General features: G+C 36.4%; 1 long non-coding RNA gene across 1 annotated transcript; it reads right to left on the bottom strand.

The window, feature by feature from the left end:
- Positions 1-251: 251 nt before the first annotated feature.
- Positions 252-9,593, bottom strand: LOC141279521 (uncharacterized). Its single transcript, XR_012333902.1, has 4 exons — positions 9,570-9,593; positions 7,980-8,073; positions 6,438-6,473; positions 252-440 (listed from the first exon to the last, which is right to left on the bottom strand). It is a non-coding gene; the product is annotated as an uncharacterized lncRNA (long non-coding RNA).
- Between the last annotated feature and the right edge of the window lie 15,942 nt (positions 9,594-25,535).

The raw sequence follows: 25,535 nt of genomic DNA, 5'->3' as shown, positions 1-25,535 counted from the left end.
TTGGAGTTTAATAGAGAAGCTGGGGTTGAGTAATTCATAAGTAAAGAGGCAAGAAGCTGTGCTCCATGATGAAATGGCTGAGTCAGGGACAGCTCCTGAGTACCCATTTTCTGGTCTGATTTTATCACCATTCCCTTGGATCAGTTTCTGTCACTATTCAGGTGTGTATTATTTCTGCATAATAACTGACCGTTAAACGTACAACTTACAACAACAAATATTTATTTATTTCACATAGTTTCTGAGGATCAGGAATGTAGGAATGAGGTAGTTCTTGTCCAAGATCTCTAATGAGATGCATTCAAGCTATTGGCCTTGGCTGTAGTCTGAAAGTTAACTGGGGCTTGAAGTTCCAGGCTCACTTGTGTTACTGCCATCAGGAGACTTTAGTTCCTCACCATGCAGGATCCTCCTTAGGGCTGTTCCCAATATGGCTTTCCCTAAAAAGAGTGATCAAAGAGAGAGCAACAGAAAGAACACCCAAGATGGAAGCCACGCTGTTTTCATAACCTAATCTTAGAAGTGACTTCCCATTACTTCTGCTGTGTCTTGTTTTTAGAAGTGAATCACTAAATCCAGCCCACACTCAAGGGGATGGGAATTAAGCTTCACCTCTTGGGCTGCGGAGCAGGGTATATCAACAAATTGGTAGACATACTTTAAAACCACCACAGGGCTTGCAGATATACTTCTCCATTTGCTCTCCTTTGGGTATCTTTTTAGTTCAATGGTTGTTTCATATCTTCAGTCTACAGACTGATATATATATATATATATTAGAGTCTTTAGAGTACTTGGTGAGTAGCTAAGGATATAAGGCGTGGTGATAGTGATGATGATGACCGTGCATATTTATATATTCATTAAAGCTTACTATGTCACAGTCACTGAACTAGGCACTTAAGAACTAAGCATTTTGTTAATTTGCCCAACAATCCTATAAAATAGATACTAGTATTCCTGTTTTAGATAAAGGAACTAAAGAACAAAAGTTAAGTAACTTAAGTTGAATAAATTATAAGTGGCAGTTTTAGAATCCAAACTCACGTTATGTGATTCAAAAAGATATATATATATAGGTAAATATATGTATATAATCTGATTTTACAAAGTTGATACTGATTTTAAACTTGTAATTCTTAAATGATACATATTTCATTAAAAAAAAAGTGATTTTCTTCACTTTCCCTTTAACTATGATCCCACTATGATAGTTTGAGGTAGTGCAGTCTCTCTTTAATATCTTTCCTTTCTTGTTTATTTGTTATCTACAACTCTTAGATGTCAGGCCATTTTCTTCATCTCAAAGGGCCTAGTGTTAGGAAGAAATCCTTATTTTGATTGAATGTGGATAGTATCTGAAAATTTGGCTAAATTTCAGTTTTTCTTGTTTGGTTTTTTATTTGTTTAGTTTTGGCTGCATTGGGTCTTTGTTTCTGCGTGTGGGCTTTCTCTAGTTGCGGCAAGCAGGGCCTACTCTTGGATTGTGGTGCATGGACTTCTCATTGCGGTGACTTCTCTTGTTGCAGAGCATGGGCTCTAGGTGCGTGGGCTTCAGTAGTTGTGGCTCGTGGGCTCTAGAGTGCAGGCTTAGCAGTTGTGGCGCACGGGCTTAGTTGCTCTACTGCATGTGGGATCTTCCTGGACCAGGGTTCGAACCCGTGACCCCTGCATTGGCAGGTGGATTCTTAACCACTGTGCCACCAGGGAAGTCCCTAAATTTCAGTTTTAATTGAAAAATCTGGAGTTATAAATTATCCAACACTGCTGCAAAGAGAATTCTCAGTAACTTTTATATAAACCTCTCTTTAAAATATCATGTCTTATCATATTACCTGTTTAAAAACAAAACAAAACTTAGCAAAAGTAAACAAAAAGTAATTTCATTAAAACATAGAGGGGAAATTTTCCTTGGTTTCAGATACGCACACAAAGTCTGTAAGGTGTACCCCAGAAGGGTTCCTTATAAATCTTGCATATTGGTTCCTTTGACCTTTCTTCGCACATGAGGGATTCGTTGTATGCATTTTTAATCTAAATGTGATAGACCAACTTCCTACTGAATTGTGTCAGAGCAGAAGGACACGTACAAAGATGGTGCATCTTACTTAGAGAAGAAAACTCAACATAACAAAATCAAACATGTCAAACAAGGAAAGGTATGGATCTTCAGTAACCAACACAAAGCAAGCTGGTGGCTGAACAGTGGGGTGCTGTGGAAGCCAGGCCTCTTGACAGGACAGTGCTCAGCTGACATGGAGAGGGCCCCTGCTGAGGGCGTTCACTCTGGCTTCAGCCAGGGGACTCATTAAAAACCCTCTTGGTACTCTGCTCTTTCTCTATATTTCAGTAACTTGTTCAAAAGGCGTGCCTATGGACACACAGAAGAAAATGAAAACAAAACAAAAGAAACTCCTGCTGAGAAGGAAAAAAAATTAACTCCCTGCTTTGAAATTTATTTTGAGGAATATCTCAAGCAACCAACTGACTTGATATAAATTGATAAACACTTGAGGCAGTTTCTAAAACTGAATAAAGTGTGAGAAGCCAAGAGAAAGAAGCCCCAGGAAAGCCAGTCAGTATGTGTTCACAAGTAATCTCGTTAATCCTTATATCAACTGAATGAAGTAGGTAATAGCATTGTTATTTTACAGATTAGAAAACTGAGTCACAGTTTTTCTCGTACGTGAAGAGCAGTGATCCAACCCCAATTTCATAGCTAAGGTCCTGATTATTTCCATTTTCCCTTCTGCTTCATCAACATGCCTCAGAGCTGAGTTTAGTGTGGCATTTTGACAGAACACATGTTGTATAATTGAAAATGTAGAGAGGTACATTTGGTTATTTATCAGTCATAATCCAAGTTCAACAAGTTCAACAGATGTTTCAATCATATAAATATACTAGAAACCTAACATTTTAAAGATACAGGTGTTGATATGCTAAAAAAAAGAAGAGTATGAAAATAATCCTTAATTTAACTACTTTGGAAATAAAAATAAATTAAAATGGAATGTGAAAATACAGATGGACAAAGGCCTAGTCTTTGGTACTGAGACTTCTTTGTCTTCAATTTGTTCTTTAGACCTATGTGCGTACATACGTGTACATATGAGTAGTATAATGGTTTCTTCAATGAGCAAGTATTTAAAATTCAGTTATGAGTTGGAGAAACAAAATGACCTTAAAAATGGAGAAAAGTGTATGTTAGACATAGCAGATAAAAGATAGGTGTGAGGGCTAGAATGTAATACCATCAATATAAGAAGTACCATCAATATAAAAAAATCATAAAATTTGACAAATCAGACAAATCAGACTAGCGTTAACAAATCAGACTAGTGACTCTGGAAGGGTTTTAGAAGTTTCGACAATCTGTTCTTTGATATATAGAGCTAGAAGTCATTGGGTTAGCAACAACTTTTCATAGAAGAGAAGCTGTAAGAAGTAAAACGTTGTATTTGCTCACAAGAACTGAAACTCATGAAGGAACCAGAGATCATCAGAAGAAAATACAAGAGCGAAAGCAACATTCTCTCGATTAGTTCTGTCCCAGAAACCTGAGTACAGCAGGCAGGATACATTTAAGGTAATAGAACCTCCATTGTAGTCTGCTGAACATAAGATGGCAGAAGGGACACAAGGAGATTATTAAATTCACCCTTTTTCACCATTGTTAGGGACAACTTCCCGTGACCAAATTGCATCATAACTTTGACCTGTTTTCAATAAAATTCATGTATAATACTAGTGTTCTGATTTTCATGTATTTGTTCATTTATCTGGGGCACAGGGAAAACAAATGAAAGCTTTCCTAGTTTTATTTTTCTCTCTGTTGTATAATAGCAATAATTACAATTGTTATTTACTTCTAGCTAAATTTATCTCTGTCTTCATTTTATCTTCATATTTATCTAAAAATAACATACTTGCATAATAAAACTTAGTTGAATATAAAATGATATTTCATGGGACAGGAGAGAAGTTTAGTTCTCTTTTTGGACTTAAGTGTTCAGTTGAAGTCTGGGGAATAGTCACCATTTATGCTCATTTTTAGTTGCATTTCAGAAAAATCTTAAGAACCCTTGAACCAAATGGAAGCAGACTTCTTCAACAGCAAAAGAATTTGTGGATTAATAACCTTTTTTGTTCTCTTTTGAGTAAAATAAAGTTTAAAAGAACTCCACGAATTCTATGTTGAAAATTCTTAGAATATTGGGGTTTTTTGGTAAGCTTTTATTCTGCTAATTACTTAGGAAAAAAGCCACAGGAATATAGCACGAGAATAACTATAGCAAGAGAATTAGGTAAAAAAGAATTTATAGAAATTCAGTGGAATGCAAAGAGAATGTGTAGTGAGATGATTGTGGCTATAGGAAGCCTTTCGGCCAGGAAGGAGAGAGCAGTCAGCAAGTCTTCAAGCCCTTGATTAAGTGTCTGCGTCTGGAAACTGGAAGACCAAATGGGTCAAAATGGTTGGTTTCCACTTAATTTCTTTCTTGGAGCCAAGCATTTATAAAGATGATTGGCCAGAGGTAATTTGTGCAAAATGATTCCAGTGAACGAAATGAAATGCCAGAGATGCTGGAAAGGGTAAGGCAGTCATATTCTGTGTGCCGAAAGGATCCATCTCCCACCTTCAGAGGTTTCTTCACTTCAGCGGAAAAATAAAAAGTGAATTTAAAAAGAAGGACTACTTAGAATTAATCATTTTGATTCTTTTTAACATCTCTCTGAGGACACATGAATGTCCATGGCATTCAAGGAAAGACAAATTAACTTATGCTTTTCTTACTGCTCTTACTGAGAGCGTCTTACTCTCCTAAGAGCATCTCTCTCCTTTCAGGGACACATTGACTGACAGTTTGCTCCCATTGCCTCCTTTTTGTCCCCATCCTGTGGAATCCAGGCAGATTTTTCTGTTTAAAGGAGAACTCTGATCAGTGAACAATGACAAGGTATCCTTTGGTGAACATCTGTGATTTTCCAGGCCCGATACTAGGTGTTTTACAAACACTCTCTTCTTTAATCATAACAGCAACTCTGCATGGCAGTGTGCTATGTTCATTATGAGCTGGTACTCAAAACCATGCTGAGGTTTTTCCCGGTGACAGAGTGGTTAAGAATCGCCTGTCAACGCAAGGGACACGGGTTTAATCCCTTGTCCGAGAAGATCCCACATGATATGGAGCAACTAAGCCCGTGCACCACAACTACTGAGCCTGCTCTCTAGAGCCCATGAGCCACAGCTACTGAGCCCGCATGCCACAGCTACTGAAGCCCACGCGCCTAGAGCCTGGGCTGTGCAGCAAGAGAAGCCCCCGCAATGAGAGGCCAGTGCGCTGTAACGAAGACTAGGCCCTGCTGGCCTCAACTAGAGAAAGCCTGCGTGCAACAATGAAGACCCAACGCAGGCCCAAAAATTAATTAATTAGTTAATTAATTAATTTAATTTAATAATAATTTTTTAAAAACATGCTGAAATTCAAAGAGAATCCAAAATCCATAGCCTGTCATTCAGGGTTCTCCCTCCTTTGTTCCATCTATTGTTTTATTAATTTCCACCATTTCATTTCCTATTATATTTTTGTCAGATTAGCCTATTTCCTCCTCCTAAAGTATGTAACCTGTGCTTCCCTAATCGTATTTCTTCTTTCTGTTCCCATGATATGGCATATCATCACTCAAAATATCGTACTTTGACTAAGCCTTCCCTGAGTCTCTCTTATGGTACATGCCAGTGTCTCTCTTGCTGTGGTTATTGTAAATATACAACAAATTACAAATTTGACTAGGAATTGCTTCATAGCAAGGACACTCTTTCAGGGAACATGTATATTCAGCTGTTTGTACCTTCCATTCTCATTGTAGGAGCTTGCCCATGGGAACTTCTTACTAAGTTTGTATTGAATGAGGGCCCGCTATCTGCAAAGCACTTCCTAATGTAAGGTATTATTCTGTATGCTGTGAAGGCAAGAGAGAGTATAAGGCAAAATCTGTATCCCTAAATAATTTATGTTCTCTCAATAAGTCAGATGTCATAAAGCACAGTCAAATAAGTTGAATATCCGCAGTAAAAAAAAAAAAGACATAAGTGCAAAAATGAGATAGATGTTCATGAAATTCAAAGGAGGGGATAAGACAATAACCTGGTTGGTCTGGACTACTTCAAGGAAGAGGCTGAACTTGAGATGAGCTTGAAAGATAAATCACATTTGAACAGGTGGGGAAAGATGACGTGCCAAATGACAGGAAAAGTCAATGGTGGGAGTGATCCGTATGAATACAGATGGGATGAAGAAGAGCAGATTTGAGTTCTAGGTTGAAGCATTCAGACTTAGCTTCACGGATACTGGGCATAGGTCCAGGCTGTTAATTTACAAAGGAAGGCAACACAGTAGTGATTATAAGAAGTAGCTTTGGGGTCAGATACCTACCTTAGGAAACTTCCTTGGTATTTATTGAGTCTTTCTCTGCAAAATGGAGATAAAGAGGGTTCAGCTAGGTTGTTTACGTTTGCAAAATGCATATAGAGTCGTTAGAAGAAAATCTGACGAATGGCACTCCAGTATGCAGAAAACATTAGCTTCTACTAGGCATTTGGGCATGTCAATCGAACAGTTGTATATGTGACAGTTTGGAAAGAGTAGTCATTTTAGGCAGGGAATCTAGTTCAGTGTTAGAAAGCTAGCGCAATCTTGACAACAGGGGAATGAAAATTAAGGGATTTGTATGGTGAGTATTACAGTAAAACTATCAACAGGGTTGCTTATGGTGAACAGGGGTGATGTGATATGTCAAGGAGAATGCGAAGTTTTGAGCTTGAACAACAGAAAACAGGATAGTAGCACTGGTTGAAACCAAGAGAAATGGAAGCTGGATTTAAGACGTTTGATGCCACGTAGTGCGGTGTTAAATTTGAGGTAGCCTCACACACACAAGTCTGTCAATGAATGTCTGCTGTTGATGGGCAGGACTAGTGGGGTGTTCCACCTTCCCCCAGCTTTTGGCGAAGTTGTTTTTGCTTTTATTTAAATAAGGATTACTTATCACACACAGTTGTTATTTATACCCAATTTAGAGATCCTATCATGAAAGAAAATGAAAGAAAGGTAAATAGACTGATTTTTTTTTCACTTCAACCCAGGATGTTTGTTCAGTTTCAGTTGCCTATTCTCTGTCCCTTTAATGTGGGTTTAGATGCAATTTGCCTTTTATCCAGAGGAGACACTGAGTGTTATATTTCACAGTATTTTTATTTCGCCCATGACATAGCATATTGGTGAAGATAAATAATATTTTTTAGCAGGAGCAGTAGTTCTCCATAATTCTATATTGGCCCCAGTTCTATGAGAACTTTGGAATCAGATCCAATTGCAGATACAATTGTTAGTGTTTTGTAAGAGTTTCATTAAGACAGACTTTTAATAGGGCTTGTGGTAAACTACAGGGAACCAGATCTGTATTTGGCATATCCAGAGACATACTTCTTGAAGCCTGGTGTACATTTCTTTGCTAACCATAAACTTTATGCCGTTTGGCTCCTCGTCACCAAATGTCATATAGATTCTGATAACCTGAGTAAGGTCATAAGAAAGTCCTTTGCCTTCTCTTCACTGTCAAATTAAAAATCCCGGATGTTTAAAATATATGACCTTGATGCCAGTATAGCCTCAAGTTCTCAGGAGTAGGATTGGATTAAGTCATTTTGTATGTATTCCAAGTACCCTAAGACCCAGATTCAACCCAAATGATTAGAGAGTGAAGCCTGAGTTGACTCAGGATTATTCTTAGCTTTAAAGCTAATGGCTTATGACTGTGTCTGGTTGACGGGGCATGTGGGGTAATATCATTCACAGCTTAACTGCAGAGGCAGAAAGGATCTTATCTTCAGCAAGAAAATAAATGTACCTAGGGAAAAAATAAACAACTGGAAGCTGCATGTATGGTTAGCGTGTGTAGTTAGAATACCAATTCACCTGTGGTAGGAAGAATTTTAAGATGGTCCCTAAAATCTCCACCACCTGGTGCACATGCCTTGTATAATCTTGTCCCCTTGAGTACAAGCTGGACCTGTGAAGAAGATGGATTAGCACTCCCTTGATTGTGTTATGCTGTAGGGCAAAAGGTATTTTGCAGATGTAATTAGTTTCTTAATCAATTGACTTTGAGTTAATCAAAATAGAGATTATCCTGACGTAATAAGGTAAACCTTTAAAGACAAGAAACGGGAACAGATACTGTTCACAAGTTGGCCTTAAAAAGGCAAGCTCCTGTGTTTTGGAGAGGGCCATATGGCAGAGAATATGGCTAGAGGCCACTAGTAGCTGAGCACCTCAGTGCTATAACCACAAGGAACTGAATCCTGCCAGCAACCTGAGTGAGCTTGAAAGAGGTCTCCAAGCTCTACATGAGAACAGAGTCTAGCCAATACCTAGATTTCAACTTTTGAGGATTCTGAGCAGAGGACCCAGTGATGTCATTTCCTTTATTTCTGACCAACAGAGACTGAGATGATACATTCATATTGTTTTAAGCCACTAAATTTCTGGTAACTTTTTATACATCAACAGAAATTAATAACGCCCTTCATATACTCATTCTCATTTTATTCTATAATTTATATTCTCATTTAATCCCCAATTAATAAAGCAGAAAAAACTTTACAGAAATAAATTAAAATGTTCCAAAGTTGAATTTTAGACATATTCTGGTATAATAAGCTGTGGACCAGCAGTCTGTGGTTGACAGCAATAGCAGAAGGCAGATTATCAGGATGTACAGTGTCGTCCATAAAAAAATATATATTTATTATGATAGCATCATTTTGGAGCTGGACTCAACAACCTTGACTAAAGGGGCAAATAAGTATTGGTTCAGTCCACTCTTCTTTGTTTTTTTTTTTTTTTTTAACATCTTTTTTGGAGTATAATTGCTTTACAATGGTGTGTTAGTTTCTGCTTTATAACAAAGTGAATCAGTTATACATATACATATATCCCCATATCTCTTCCCTCTTGCGTCTCCCTCCCTTCCATCCTCCCTACCGCACCCCTCTAGGTGGTCACAAAGCACCGAGCTGATGTCCCTGTGCTATGCGGCTGCTTCCCACTAGCTATCTGTTTTACGTTTGGTAGTGTATATATGTCCATGACACTCTCTCACTTTCTGCCAGCTTACCCTTTGCCCTCCCCATATCCTCAAGTCCATTCTCTAGTAGGTCTGTGTCTTTATTCCCATCTTGCCCCTACGTTCTTCATGACCATTTTTTTGTTTTGTTTTTTAGATTCCATATATATGTGTCAGCATATGGTATTTGTTTTTCTCTTTCTGACTGACTTCACTCTGGATGACAGACTCTAGGTCCATACACCTCACTACAAATAACTCAATTTCGTTTCTTTTTATGGCTGCGTAATATTCCACCGTATATATGTGCCACATCTTCTTTATCCATTCATCTGTTGATGGACACTTAGGCAGTCCACTCTTCTTGAACCTGTCCGCAGCTACCCTGTACCCACCGTCCTGCCATAGGTGACTTTTGTGCACCTAGGAAAAACAGTTACCTGAGTAAAATTGGAAGAATAGTGTGACTCTGTGCACCTCATGCTCCAAAGGTGTCCTCTAAGAAAGTTGGACTTAAGAGGATTGAGTTTCCTGCTGATATCATAAAAGAGAGAATGTTGTGATGGAGGGTAGAATGGTGATGTCATCACACTGAGGGAAGGGCTGAGCAGTGGCTGGAAGCAGAGGTGCAGTGCTGTGAGCAGCAGTCTGGGGCAAGTTTGCAGCCCTTATCTGACAGAAGCTGTAGCAGAGAGCAAGCCGTAATGAGCAGCAGGTCAGCTGGCATTTCTGGCAGAGCAACTGGCAGTTACTTGGAGCACAGTCACAAACAGCAGCCTCAGCACCGGCCAGAGCTAAGCAGGGGCAGCATCCTGATTTTATCCCTGGGAGCATGTGGGACACTTCTTCATGCATAGGCCATGGGTTGTGTGTCGGGGTTGAGGGAAGGGGAGGGGCATGGCTTAAAAGGGGACCGAAGTCCAACCATTTCACCAATGAAGCCTATCAAACTATCAAGTTTGAGTTTGGATTTTTAAGGTGGCATTTGTTTACCTGCTGTCTTTGCAGTCTAGAGGCACTGGGTTGTACTAGCTAAAAAATAATTTTACCAGGGCAGTTTATTCAGGTGTTTTTTATTTCCACGCAGCTCTCTTCTTACTGTAGTGAAGATGATTTAAGCCATAGTGCAGATGGTTTAAGCCACAGAAAATGAATATTATTTGCAAGTTTCTAGAAACCGTAGAAATCTGTAGATCACTTTTGCTTCTTTTCAGATTCCAAAGGGCAAGAGAATAATGCTACTATCATCTTCTTAACCTCCCGTCACATACTACTTTATACTCAGCACATTTCTAAAGGACTTAAATATTCCTTTATTCATTTTATCTTGTTACATGGCTTTCTGTATCTCTTAGCATCCTGCTGCCATTTCTACTTTCCATTTAGTGGGGGAAACTTGATTGCTGTTTCCTACCCTGCTTCTCTTTGACCTCTTGTCAAGATTTCCATCTTGATATTCCTTTCAGATGGCATAGCTCTTCACTTCCTAACCACTGATATGAATGAATCGCATGATTTAGTGCTTATCTCAGATCCATCTCTTTTGGGAAATTGCTTACCGTTGTAACATGCATTAAAGGTTGGCTAGATATTTTTCTGTCACGACTGTATTTTAAGCCTACTCTCATTTTTTTTTAATTAAAAAAAATCAATTGATAGTTACTTTTGTTTATGCTAGCATGAAAGTTTCTCATGGTTTTGTGATCTATACATTTCTCCCTTTTAAAGCTGGAATTCCGTACCGATCAATGTATGTTACCCAAACCATTCCTTTATTAGTTGATCCTTTCTTATTTTAAAATTATACTTACGTCCTGTACTATGTATTTATATACTACTGTAGATGTGTATAGATATACATCTATCCACATATATACATACAGACATTTTCATAATTTTAAAGAAGATGCAGCTTATAAAACTATTGATAATTGTGCTTATAACAAAATAAAAGTACTTTTTAGTTCTTTCTAATCTGAGCTCATTTATAGTTTATATCCTTTTAGAAACAGAGAAGAGGCTGCTATTTCTTAAGGTAGGAATGGTAATTTTGCTTATGTGAACATTGTCACTGTTCATGTTTAATGATCCTTCTTTTATAAATGCTAACATTTCATTATTTCCATCCTATAATATCCGGGTAAGTCCCTGGCTGCCTCCATGGATGTGACATTGCAGAGTTGTTAAGAGGGCAGGCCCTGGAGTCAGATGGGCCAGGTTCAAATTTTGACTCCATCCCTCGCTGATGATATGAATTGGGGTATATAACATAACTCCCCCCATCTCTCAGTTTCTTTACTTGTACGTAGGAAATGATAATAGAGTACTAGTGAGGATTAAATGAATTAATTCATGTAATGTCCTTAGAACAGCACCTGACACATATTTATTGTTTGATAAATTTTAGCATATATATGTAATTGATCCATACTCATATATGTTATGAATTTCACCCTTGCCCTGGAGAATGTTAACTACAAAGCAAATAACAGAGTTTTCGTTTTGTCTGTAGTTTAATGCTAGGCTGATGTCAGACTGTCTATAAGGGAAGTGTCTCAGATTCTTTTATGGTTTTTGTATCCCAGAAGGATTTAGTACTTTTTGATACATTGTCAGAGCTAAGTACCATGACAGTGGTTCAGAATATACTGCACTTTGAGTTTGAGTTGCAGAGATTGCTGTTTCCTTGGAGCTTACTTTAGGCGAATGTCACAAAACAACAAGCAACTCCTAATAGATGCCTGAATCCTCAGTAGAACATATGAGGCAGACTGTTTTGATTTCAAACAACTCAGTGTGAGAATGTTCTTCCAAATAATGAACTCAGGGTTCTAAGTTCTGAAGCTGCATGAAACAGGACTGAACCTTAAATATATATGAAGACTGTTACCAAGCCTCACCATTCTCTTCTTTAAAGTGAACTTGTCTGGTTAAGCCTCAGAAGCCCCAAACTGCTCACTTTCTGTTTCCCCAAGACACTAATTCATTCTGTCCTATCCTATTTGGAATTGGCAATAGGTTCAGTATTCAGTTTTCTAGTCTCACGTTATTATAAAATCAAATTAGCTAATGGTCTTTTATTCAAAAGATTTGGAATCATACTATCTGTATTCTTTTCAGTGTAAGATAACTTTCAGAGTGGATATAAAACACTGCAAGTCTTTACTGTTTCAGAGATTTATACATCATACTTTGAGTTTAATTATGTGAAATCATAAAATACACAAAATTGTAAGATTTGGATTTCCTTTTCATCACAACCCTTGTAAGTTCCAGATCTGATTTTGTCTTTCAAGTAGAGTATGTTGCTTGATAGTTATATAGGTATGGAATCCCAAGAAAAAAATTATTTTAAAAAGCCTTAAAGATTAAAGAATGAATGTTTTAAAAGTGGCTGTATGGCTTAATGATATAAACATTGGTGAGTGTTGATGTACGTAACATTTCTGTACTGTATTCACTTTATGAGAAACACAATTTGCAACACATGCTAGATGACTGTAGTAACCTAAAAAAGCAATTAAAAACTGTTGAAAGAAATTTTATTATTTAAGAAAATTACAAGACAACAGTGTAAGAAAGTTGTATGGTCTAGACAGTAGTAAAGAGTAATGGTGTTAACATGAAGAATTCTGGCTGAGCTTCCCTGATGGCGCAGTGGTTGAAAGTCCGCTTGCCAATGCAGGGGACCTGGGTTCGTGCCCCGGTTTCCGGGAAGATCCCACATGCCGCGGAGCAGCTGGGCCCGTGAGCCATGGCCGCTGAGCCTGCGCGTCCGGAGCCTGTGCTCCACAACGGTAGAGGCCACAACAGTGAGAGGCCCGTGTACTGCCAAAAAAAAAAAAAAAAAAAGAATTCTGGCTTTTTACTCTCCCTTATATTAACATCTGTGCTCAGCTTTGTAAAATGAAATGAGTGGACTAATGACCCCAGAGCTTTCTTCCAGTCTTAATCTCTGTAGTTCTAAAGGGTTCACCTCCATTTAGCTTGAATTTGTAAAGTTTGGAGATTAAAATGATATGTTAGGCTGTTGAGAAGGCTGTTGAGAACAGTCTCAGCATACACATAAAGATATGGATGGGAGGTAAGTATTTTCTTTGTTAACTCTCAAAGTAACAGTGGGTTTATGGTTTTTTTCTGAACACTCAGGACTGAACATCTATGTAAGGATAGGCGCATTTATCATCCTTATTCTGTGTTGATAATTATTGACTAATTTTAATTAATACTCGATTGAGCACAATTCTATATAAAAATAGGTATTTTTTTTCCTAAAAATGTCTGAGTACAATTGAATTTATCCCCAAGATTTGAGAAGTCTTATTTTCTGCCCTTCAGTGTAGAAGTAACTGATCCTTTCTTCACGGTGAAATGTGGAGGAAGCCTTCCTTGGAGCACACACACTATTTGTTTTAATGCAGTGGTTCTCAGATTTTATTGTTTATAAAGATCTCAGGGTTAGATTGTGGAAATGCAAGATTAATAAAATTATGAATATCTAGTACTTCAAAATGATTTGAGATTCAATCTGAGGTGTAAGGTTCAGAAACCTACATTTTTTTTGTATTTTTTTAAATTGAAATACAGTTGATTTGCAATATTGGGTTAATTTCATGTATACAGAAAAGTGATTCAGTTATACACATATATATATATTTTCTGATTGTTTTCCATTATAGGTTATTACAAGATACTGACTATAGTTCCCTGTGAATGTAGTTCCCTGTGCTATTATAGAATAATGATTCTTTTCCATTATAGGTTATTACAGTATACTGAATATGGTTATTACAAGATACTGAATACTGTTCCCAACAGTAAATTCTTGTTGTTTATCTATTTTATATATAGTTTTGTGTATCTATTAATCCCATGGTACTCTTAATTTATCCCTCCCCCCCTTCCCCCTTTAGCAACCATAAATTTGTTTTCTATGTCTGTGAGTCTATTTCTGTTTTGTAAATAAGTTCATTTGTAATATTTTTTAGATTCCACATATAAGGGATATCATATAATATTTGTCTTTGTCTGACTTACTTCACTCATTATGATAATCTCTAGGTCCATCCATGTTGCTGTAAATGGCAATATTTTATTCTTTTTTATGGCCGAGTAATATTCCTGAGTGTGTGTGTGTGTGTGTGTGTGTGTGTGTGTACACATCTTCTTTATCCATTCATCTGTTGATGGACACTAGGGTTGCTTCTATGTCTTGCCTATTGTAAATAGGGCTGCTATGAACATTGGGTGCATGTATCTTTTTTAATTAGAGTTTTCTCTGGATATATGCCCAGGAGTGTGATTGCTGCATCATATGGTAACTCCATTTTTTTTATGAGGAACCTTCATACTGTTTTCCATAGTGGTTGCACCAATTTACATTCCCACCAACAATGTAGAAGGAGTCTCTTTTCTCCACACCCTATTCAGCATTTATTATTTGTAGACTTTTTGATGATGCCCAGTGTAAGGTGATACCTCACTGTAGTTTTGATTTGCATTTCTCTAATTATTTGCGATGTTGAGCATCTTTTCCTGTGCCTGTTGGCCATCTGTATGTCTTCTTTGGAGAAATGTCTGTTTAGCTCTTCTGCCCATTTTTTGACTGGGTTTCATTTTTAATAAATACTCTAAGTGATTCTAATTTAGAAGTGCCATATTCTGAAAAATACTGTTAAACTGCCTAGATTATGAAAACAAATTTAGGTTGCACGCTGGTTCCAAATTCATTGCCTATAAACTATTGAATTAAAATATCTCTGTATGCTAATCACAACAGCTACCGAACAGAAGCTACATGTCTTCTCACTCATGACTTGAAGCATTTCAGTGCTTCAAGATTTCTACTAGATTTCAGTGCTACTAGATTTGTAAAAGTATAGTAGCATTTGTATATTTGACCTGAATATAGAAAAAAACTAAGAGTAAGATAAAATAGTTTAGAGAGCACTTAACCCCAACATCTTTCTTTTAGTCAACTCTGTCTTGTTTTTCAGAAAACTCACAAATTTTTAAAAGCATTTATACCTACTGACAGCCTTTTTCACCCTTCATCTCTGCAAATAATTGACTTAGACAGCTTTGCAAATGCCTACCTTTCAAAAACAGACCCAAAAAGTGTCTGACTGATGGAGACAATCACAAAAAGTCCACATACACAATGGAAATGCAGTGTTGGGGGAAGTAGATCAACTAAATAATTTTATGCTCATGTTTTAAGATTAAAATAGATTTTTCAGAGGGTTCCCTTAGTTGCCCCCAAATAGAAGGTTATCATTTTTTATTTCTTCATAAAGGTTGTAGTGAGTCTTCTCAACTAAAATCAATAAGTAATTTTGACAGAATGTCACAGACCATTAAGGATCTCATTCTAAAATCCTTCTCTAGCCACTTTCATCTCCATATTCCCTGACTGCCCGATGGGTAAGAAGGCATCCCATTTATTCCACAGTCTTTGTGGCCCTCTTTAGGGTTTGAACGCATTTGGGGATTATTTGCGATACTGGGGGAAAATAGTGTTGAAAAAGGTCAGCATTTTTATTAGCAAAGGCATGCTCTTTCCTGTAGTTATGAAATTATGGTGGCAGTGCAGGAAATACTGAAACACTTCAGGAGACTTTTAGGTGTGGAGATACTGAGTTTACAACTAGGATGGTTCTGATTTGGCTCTTTCAACAAATAAAAATAGGATACTGTGTTTTTTAAAAATCAAACGTGGAGGTGCAATTGAAAATAATTTAAAATGTTTAGATTTGCCAATTTACACTTACGTTACCGTGCTGTGGTTGGACCATTTAAATGCCATTTGAGGTAATGTATGTACCTATGAAGTTGTTCGACTGATTGAACAAAATTTAACGACCAAGCGTGAAATTCCTCCTCATTGGCAATGCTTCTACCTTAGTGCACACTTGCCTGCCAGTTATTTGTATTAGAAATGTACTCAGTTTTGAGCCAGTTGACCTTTGATTTTATGTGGATGAGCTGTTATGCAAATTTTGACCTTGATGTTGCTTCCTAGCCACAAGGGAGAATTTTTGTTCAGCCACTTGATTCTTTTGTATCTGGATTACTGCTTGAGTTGATTCTTTGATTCCTACCTTAGAACTTATATCTGTTTTATTTTAGTTTGTTTTAAAATAATGTTTAATTTATTAAATATTTCAAACAATGTTATAATATTGAAGAAAAGTACTTGTGAAAGATTATAGTTACTTCTGGGCCTATATATATTATGCCATTCCTTGAAAAGGAAAACATGGGGCGTGGGAAACCACTATCTCTAGAAGCTTGGTTGGATTTGCAATATGAAGGTGAGCTGTATGACATAAGAGCATTTCCAGGACTTGGCTTTGCAGCTTTCCTTTTTGCATAGGAGTTCTCCTAAGAATTGATTTTACCTATTTTAGAAAGTTTTCTCTTGTCTTAGTAACTTAGAATAATTTGTTATACCTGAACTTGTTAATATTTTATAACCCTTCTGAATCATGTAAAATATCATGTTTCCCTCTTGGCAGCAACTACTGAAAATTTTAGAGCCAAAATTAAGATTATCCTGTGGTTCTCTAACTGATATTTGCAGACATGCAAGGTTACAAGCAATGGCTAAATGTTTCTCTTCCTTTTGGGATACATAGTGAATGGTCCATGAGAATTGTGTTCACTTATATCTACCTGTTTTTCGTAGATTCTACAATGCATATTTTTTGCATTTTAACATTTGTGAAGTGGAGATGTATTTTATGATTTGGTTAGAGTTTATTTGACACTATTTTTCTTTCTCCAGGATACATAAAATAGTGTAGTCTTAATATAGATGCCATCTTAGAGTCAACAAAATAAAATATTACAATAGTATTGTTTAGGGAATGCTTATTAGGTTGAAAACAAGAGTTACTGAAAACTCAAAATGACTGGGTGGATTTAGAAGGAATTTGCAGGCTATGATACATATTCGGGTAACTCTAAAACTTAGCTCACTTCCTTGTTTTCTGTGAAACTCACTAAGTGTTTTATTTTCTATTTGTTTAAGTGATCTTACCTGAATAATATCTGATCTAATTCTTCTATTCCTTCTTCCTTCCATCACTTCTTACTACCATCTTACCTTCCATCCTTCTCTCCATCCATTCCTTTCTCCATTCGTTTCTGTCAATATTCACAAATATTTAATAAGCACATTTCATGTTCTAATGACTTGCTAGTTGTTAGAATATAATTTTGAGCTCAGTATAATCCTTGATAGCAACATGCTTGTATTGAGTTTGCAAGACAGATAGGAAAATGTTGTGTAATATTTTACAGGAGTGATGTAGAAGGGAAGGTATATTATTTATCACAGGGTGAGAAGGGAAATGATTTGGTGAAGATTAGTCAGGGTCTCAAAGGATAAGAAAGAAAATATTCAGATGAAAAAGTAGATAAAATGTGCCTTAGGAAGAGGAAATTGCATGAAAGAATAGGGAATGTACAGAAAACTTTAAGTAAGCTAAGAGAACTGAATACTGAATGTCAATTTGTGATGCTGGCAGAAGAGGCCAAAGAGGTAATAAGACCAGATCATGAAGGGCCCTCTACATTTTACTGGGGAAAATGCCATCCAGACCATTTTCTGTATAGCACTGTGAACCCAACTTGAGAATTATTTCTAGGTCATTATTTGCCTTTAAAAAAATCACTCAGGCAGGAGCATGGAGAATTAACAGGAAGTGTAAAGGTTAAACTGAAGTCAGAGACTCCAATTTGGAGGATGATGTAATAAATTAGATAAGAGATGATTAGTACAGAAAAGTAAATAAGGTTGAACTATAATTACATGGTACAGTTGAGAAGATTTGGTGACCAGTGATATACGTGGAGTCCAGTTGAGAGGGAGGAGTCAAGACCATCCCTGTTTGTAGCTGGTACAGCTGGGCTCAAGGTTGTCTAACACTCAACAAGATAGAGACATAGGGGGAGCAGTTGTGAAATCAGTGAGATGATCTTACTTTCGTTTGGGGTCATGGTGATTTTTTTAATCCCTGTGGGACATCGGTATTTTACAAATATGAGCTTGAAATGAAACCATTAGAGACACTGTACTAAACATGTAGCATGCAAAATGTCACTTAAATATCAATATTATTCTAAGTCAGACTGTCAGTGTTCCCTTTTTACAGATGCAACTATTGTCTTAGAGAAGTAATACCTTAGCTCAGATTTCTAGAAAGAAGTGGAGATAGTATTGAATTTCAAAGTTTCCAACTCTAGAGCCTTTGTGTTTTTTTGTTTGCTTATTTGTTGGTTTTGTTTTTATTACGACTTTCTTTTTATAGAGCAATTTAAGTTTCACAGAAAAATTGAGGAGGTACAGAAATTTTCCGTATACCTTCTGCCCTCACACATGCACGGCCTCCCCCATTTTCAGTATCCCCCACCAGAGTGGTACATTTGTTAGAATCATATCTACCTCGACACATTAAGAGTTACCCAAAGCCCTTAGTTGGCATTACAGTTTACTCTTGGTGTTGTACATTCTGTGGGTTTGAACAAACGTATAATGACATATATCAATTATTATGGTGTCATAAAGAGAACTTTCACGGCCCTAAAAATCTTCTGAGCTCCACCTAAATAGTCCCTCACACCCCTACCTCCAGATAACCACTGATCATTTTACTGTCTCCATAGTTTTGTCTTTTCCAGTTGGAATTGTATAGTTGGAATTACAGTTAGAATCATTTAATTGTAGGATTTTCACATTGACTTCCTTCACTTAGTAACATGCATTTAAGTTTTCTCCATGTCTTTTCATGGTTTGATGGCGCATTTCTCTTGAGCACTGAGTAATATGTATTTCATTCTCTGGCTGTACCACTGTTTATCTGTTCGTCTACTAAAGGACATCTTGGTTGCTTCCACGTTTGGGCAATTATGAATAAAGCTGCTGTAAACATCTGTTTGCAAGTTTTTGTGTGGATATACGTTTTCGACTCCTTTGGGTAAGTAACCAAGGAGTGTAATTGCTGGGTTATATGGTAAGAGTATATTTAGTTTTGTAAGAAAGCACCAAACTGTCTTCCAAAGTGGCTGTACCATTTTGCATACCCATCAACAATGAATGAGAGTTCCTGTTGCTTTACATCCTCACCAGCATTTGGTATTGTCAGCGTTTTGGATTTTATTGTTTTCTTTTTAAATTAATAGACTATTTTTAGAGCAGTTTTAGATTTAAAAAAAATTATCAGAAAGTGCAGAGTTCCCATATCCCCTGTCTCCCTTTTCCAAACTGCCCCGGTTTCCCCTATTTTTAATATCTTACATTACTATGGTATATTTGTTATAATTGATAAGCCAATACTGATATATTGTTTTTCATTCATGGATCTTAATCTGGGTGTTGAATCTAAAATGTCATCTCCAAAGTCAGGATTACTTAAATTTCTCCTGTGTTATTTTCTAGGAGTTTTATCATTTTGAATTTTACATTTAGGTCTTTGATCCATTTTAAGTTAATTTTTGTAAAAGGTGTAAGGTCAGAATCTAGGTTCATTTCTTACATGTGGATATTCATCTGTTTTAGCACAAGTTGTTGAAAATACTATCCTTTCTCTATGGAATTGCCTTTGCTCCTGTGTCTAAAAACAGTTGTCAGTATTTGCAGGGGTTTATTTCTGGGCTCTCTATTCCGTTCCTTTGATCTATTTGTCTGTTCTTTCACCAATACCAAACTGTTCTGATTACTATAGCTTTACAGTAAGTCTTAATGTTGTGCAGTGAGAGTCCTCCAAGTTTATTTTTCCTCTTCTTCTTCTTCAATAGTCTGTTGGCGATAGTAGGTCATTTGCCTTTCCATATAAACTTTAGAATCATTTTGTTAATATTCAGAAAATAAATGTTCAGGATTTTGATTGAGATTGTGTTAAATATGTAGATCAAATTGGGAAGAGTTGACATTTTAACAATGGTATATTATCTTCCTATCAATGAACTTGAAATATCTCCTCATTTATTTAGATCCTTTTTTTTTGATTTCCTTCATCAGAGTTTTATGGTTTTCCTCATGTAGATCTCGTATATGTTTCTTATATTTATACCTAAGTATTTCATTTTTTAGAGTGCTAATGTAAATGGTATTGTGTTTTAAACTTCAAATTCTAAAAGTTCATTGCTAGTATGTAGGATGGCAATTGACTTTTGTATGTTAGCCTTGTATCCTGTGACCTTGTTATAATCACTTAGTTCCAGGAGTTTTTTTGTTTATTCTTTGGGATTTTCTACAGAGATAATCATGTCATCAATTTAAAAATATGGCTTTATTTCTTCCTAATCACTATACCTTTTATTTCCTTTTCTTGTCTTATTGTATTAGCTAAGATTTCCAGTATGATATTGCATAGAAGTGGTGAGAGGTGATATCCTTGCCCTGTTCCTGATCTTAGGGGGAAGCAGAGAGTTTTCCATCATTAAGTATGATGTTAGTTGTAGGTTTTTGGTAGATGTTCTTTATTGCATTGAGGAAGTTCCCCTCTATTCCTAGTTTGCTGAGTTTTTATCATAAATAGCTATTAGATTTTGTAAAATTATTTTTCTAGATCTACTCATATGATCATATGATTTTTCTTATTTTGTCTGTTGATGTGATAGATTACGTTCATTGATTTTGAATGTTGAACCAGACTTTTGAATGTTGAACCAGAATAAATCCTACTTGGTTTTGTGTATAACTCTTTAAAATACTTTGTTGGATGTGATTTGCTAACATTTTGTTGAGAGCCTATGTTTAAATCACTCCCTTATAGTATTCTAGAAGAGAAATTTTAATTTGGGAGTCAACAGTATATAAACGATAGCTGTGGTGTTAGAAGCCAAGAAATGATAGCAAACAGATTAATAGTATCCTTAATAATAATAATGGCTTATATTGTTTAGTTTTTTTTTTAATGCCAGGCAGTGTTGTATATGGTTTAAAAATATTTACTCTTTAAAAATGCACTGTTAGTTTTCTGTTATATTCATCCCCATTTTACAGATGAGCTAAGGTTAAACTACCAGCGAGTTAAGTAGTGATCCTGGGAAGTATGTTTTGAACACAGAGTGTCTCATTCTAGAACTCAAGCCCTCAACTACCATGTAATAGTAACAATTGTAATTCCCTGTGATAGACTGGGAAAAGCAAAAGACTAAGGCCTGAACTTTGGGAAAGCTTTATATGTGGGTTATCAAAGGAAAGATTATATGAAAAATATAATCTTTGATTTGGAGGATAGGTAGGAGAGAATGGGGACCAGAATTTTTGTACCATCTCTTAGCAATAAGCTGAGGAGACCTCAATTAATCTTATTTTGTTATATAACACTCATTGCATCATATTATCAGACCGTAAAGTGCTTTGGATCATGTTCTGTGAGGTCAGTGGATTTATCTTTCACACATTTCATCGTTCATGTCATCACTGTCAGATTCCATCAAAATATTAGAGAGTGACAGTGCAAGCTGGAAGTTTAGCATGGAAGTTTAGCATTTTCTTCTCTTCCTTAAGAGGTGAACTTGATGACTCCAGGTGAAATTAAGATAGTGAGAAATCAGCAGCAGGTGGCTAAGTCAGCTTCATCAAAGTACCAAAGAGTACATTATTGTCATTTGGGAGGACAGTCAACCATGAGTAAGCCACCTGTTCTGAGAGCTTCCATATGCAGAATACTTAAGTTCCCCAACTGTGTAAAAGTTTAAGGTAAGAAATGTGTTATGATTAAAATATAAGTGACGCATATGTTAGATGGTCAAATTAGTGAATTAGAGTTGTTTCAGAATAGTTTTCTCATCTGTCGTTGGAAAAAGCAGAAAGGAGTATGTGAAGTTTTGCAGTACTGTGCTCTTTAAGCCATGAGAATGAAGGGTGTGGAGAATGTAAAAGCTATCATAAATAAAGGAGACAGTAAGAATCTCAGAATGTTTCACAAACTAATAATTATTACTTCTAAGGATATTCTGCCAGTCAGCTACCTAACTGTCTTCTTTGGGGAATACTGTTTTGCTTTTAAACAAATTTGCCAAATTGCCTGCAGTATTAGTGGGGAATGGGGTGGGGGAAAAAGAAAATATTTTAATTGTCTCATATCTCCAGGGATGGTTTGGTTTCTGTCTGACCTGAGGCATGGATCAAAACCCCAGCTATCCAAGGGAGTAGCTGACTTTGTTTCTGGGCAGGAGATCCTTAAAGAAAGGATCTGATTCAACGGTGGTTTCCTCTTCTAGGTAGCAAGGTAACTTATTCTAGGGCATCCAAACTGATCTGTCCTTATAAGTACTGTCTGCACTATGGATCAACAACTCAAGCAAGCCAGCAACATGTTTATTAAAGAACAGGCTGTGTGCAGCGCCTTTTTATGAGACCTATGGACAGACAACATAGATATGGTGCTGTAACAATGCTAGATCTCACATAGCTGTAATACTATAGCAATCTAAAATTTAGATTTGAAATAAAGGTGGGAACAGAAGACAGGTACATCTAAGACATCAAAGTAGTAAGGCAATATGCAGTTCAGTGCTGAAATATGTGGTTTAGGGCATAGATAACTATCAGAGTTCAGAAAAGGAAGATATCAGTGTATGCTAGAGTAGTGGAGGAGAACCCCATGAAACAAGATGTGGACCCTGGACTCTGGAACAAAGTTAGGTTGTTAGGCCTGGTCCTCACGTAAAATATGTTGCTTCTATTCCTGTGATTATCTACAAGAGTTCCATTTAGTTCTTGCAACATTTCTTTTGTGGGTGTGTTCGCTGAGGGGTGTGTGTGTGTGTGTGTGTGTGTGTGTGTGTGTGTGTGTGTGTGTGTTGTTGGGGGAGGTGGCTAGAAGTCAAACAAACTTGGGTTAATATCATGAAACAGCTAGTTTTTCACAGGTGACATTGAGAAAATTATTTAAATTCTCTAATTCCCATTTTCTCATATTTATAAGGAGTGAAATATTTCTTAAAGGGATTTTTGTGGATTAGGTATGATCATGTTTAAGCATTTAAAATAGTACCTGGGAAATAGTAAATCCTCAGTAAATGGGAATTGCTAGTATTTGTGCTAAAAAGTGCAAGATAGCAATTGTTTATATGTGTTGTGGATTCTTTATAGTGATCTCTCTATCGTCATTAATATGAAAACCAAGGGAAACGGATTTTGAACTCAGTATGCAAGTCGAGTTGACTATGATAATGTAAAATATTTTCAGCACATTTAAAATCAGCAGATATTCACTGGACATTATAAGAAAGCAGCTCATTTTTAATGTCTTAATTTCTAATGTGTTATATTTGACTTAAGGTGGGAACTGTATATTATGCTCCTTTGGAAATTTAATCATACATGTTTTCTGATGTTAACAAATGTCATATCTGTACATATAAATTCATTTGTAGGTAGATAATAAGTAATTCTATCACAATCTCTTTGATGTTGAAAAAATGGTCACATAAAGGCACTTTACTCATTGTCATTCTTTCCAAAGAGGTGGCCATGTTATCCGGCAAAAAAGAGTAAACAAATGTGATTTTTATAATAGGAAGCTTTCTTTATCCTGCTTTTCCATATTTAATATTTAGAGTTTGAGCTGTTTCCTAGTTTTACTTTTGATTTGTATTCATAGTGAAGTTTTAGTAGCTTGCAAGATAAGAAAGCACAGATAAGGATACTATACCTAGCCGGAACAGTTTAAAATAACTAGCTATTTTTATTTCTTTAATTCTACTTGGACAAGTTTATTGTCTCATATTGATTTTTCTTCTTCTTTTTGAAATAATTGCCCCTGGGCAAAACACATCTATCCTCTTATTGTTCCATATTTGTCAGCATGTTAAAGCACAGAGGGTAAAAATGCCAAAGGTAGCCGAAGTGCTCATGTTTAAAAATTGATGTCTCAGCCATGGAATCAAAACCTGAATTACAAGCACACATTTGTGTTTGGGACCTTGGATATAGATAAAATTTTATTCCTTTCCTAAAAGGAATATTTTTTAGCCAGAATTAATAAGAATGAAATAATTCAGAAAATATGGGTGTGCTTTTATAGTCTGTGATTTATATTTCAAATCTGGACAAATTTAATATTAAGATCTAAAAACACAGAAGAATCTAATTCAGGAATTTTGAAAGTTATTTAGATAACAGTGTTTATGAAATGCTTTCAGATTCTCCTTCTTGAAAAAGTTTTGGAGAGCTAGAATTATTATCATGACTTGGAAGATGCTGTTTCTTACTTAAAAATTAGCATTTCTTTATTTATAAAATCCAAAGCAACATGGTAAGGATATAGAGAACATACAAGATACATACCTGTATTAATTCCGGGACTTTAACATGGGGAAATATTAAGAAGGTGACAATGGTGTAGTCAGAAATTTAGAGATTAAAATAGGCCATGTTATGGGCTCAGTTGTGCCCCCACCGACCTTCGGATTCATATGTTGAAATCCTAGCCCCTAGTACCCCAGAATGTGACTGTATTAAGAGATAAGGCTTTTAAAGAGAGGTAACTAACTTAAAAGGGGTCAAATGACCAGTGTCCTTATAAGAAGAGATTAAGACAGCACAGACTGAGGAGGGCCTATGTGAGGACACAGCAAGAAGGTGGCCATCATCAGGCCAAGGAGAGAGGCCCAGAAGAAACCAAACCTGCCAGCACCTTGATATTGAACTTCTGTCCTCCATAACTGTGATAAAATACGTTTTTGTTGTTTAAGCCGCCAAGTCTAGGTTATTTTGTTATGACAGCCCTAGAAAACTAATACAGACAGGTATCTGCGTATCATAATATTTACATCTTGGTTCTTAGAATCCCCACTTGGTAGTATTCCTCTTGAAAAAGGTCTGCCTCTATTGGAGTATTGGACAATTGTAATAAAGCCATCATTTCCGTGAATGAGTCACAGGGCATATCTCTCAAAGATCATCATCTCCAATGAATCTAGGAGATTCATTGCCTATGGGCTAGGTAGAAGAAAAAAACATTAAATAATAATTGATTGAATATTTTTATGTTAGACAATCTGGAGGATATAAACTAGAGTCACTGATGTACCTAAAGAACATACAAACTAGTAGTGATGATAAGCTCTAAACACAAATAGCTATAATATGAGCCAAACTCTGCTCCAAGTCATGAGAAAGGTCCATGCAGATATAGAAAGTTCTGAAGAGAAAAAAACTTTAGTCATTTGTATTATCTGTTCCAGAGGGCAGATTAAGGAAGTCACTTCCTTGGAGCAGTGGGCATTTTAGCTGGATCATAGAGGATGAGTAGAATTTTTAACAGATGATTTTTAAGAGCAAATCACATTTTACGCATTAGCAATGCATAAGCAACTCGCTTATGCATTGAAATTCATGGAAAAACCAATCTCACTTTTCTATCCATCCCTAATGTAACAACACA

Source organism: Tursiops truncatus, chromosome 9 (assembly GCF_011762595.2).
Source record: "Tursiops truncatus isolate mTurTru1 chromosome 9, mTurTru1.mat.Y, whole genome shotgun sequence".
Lineage (NCBI taxonomy): Eukaryota > Metazoa > Chordata > Mammalia > Artiodactyla > Delphinidae > Tursiops > Tursiops truncatus.
The sequence above is the reverse complement of the archived record's forward strand: the minus strand, read 5'-3'. Positions and strand labels throughout refer to the sequence as shown.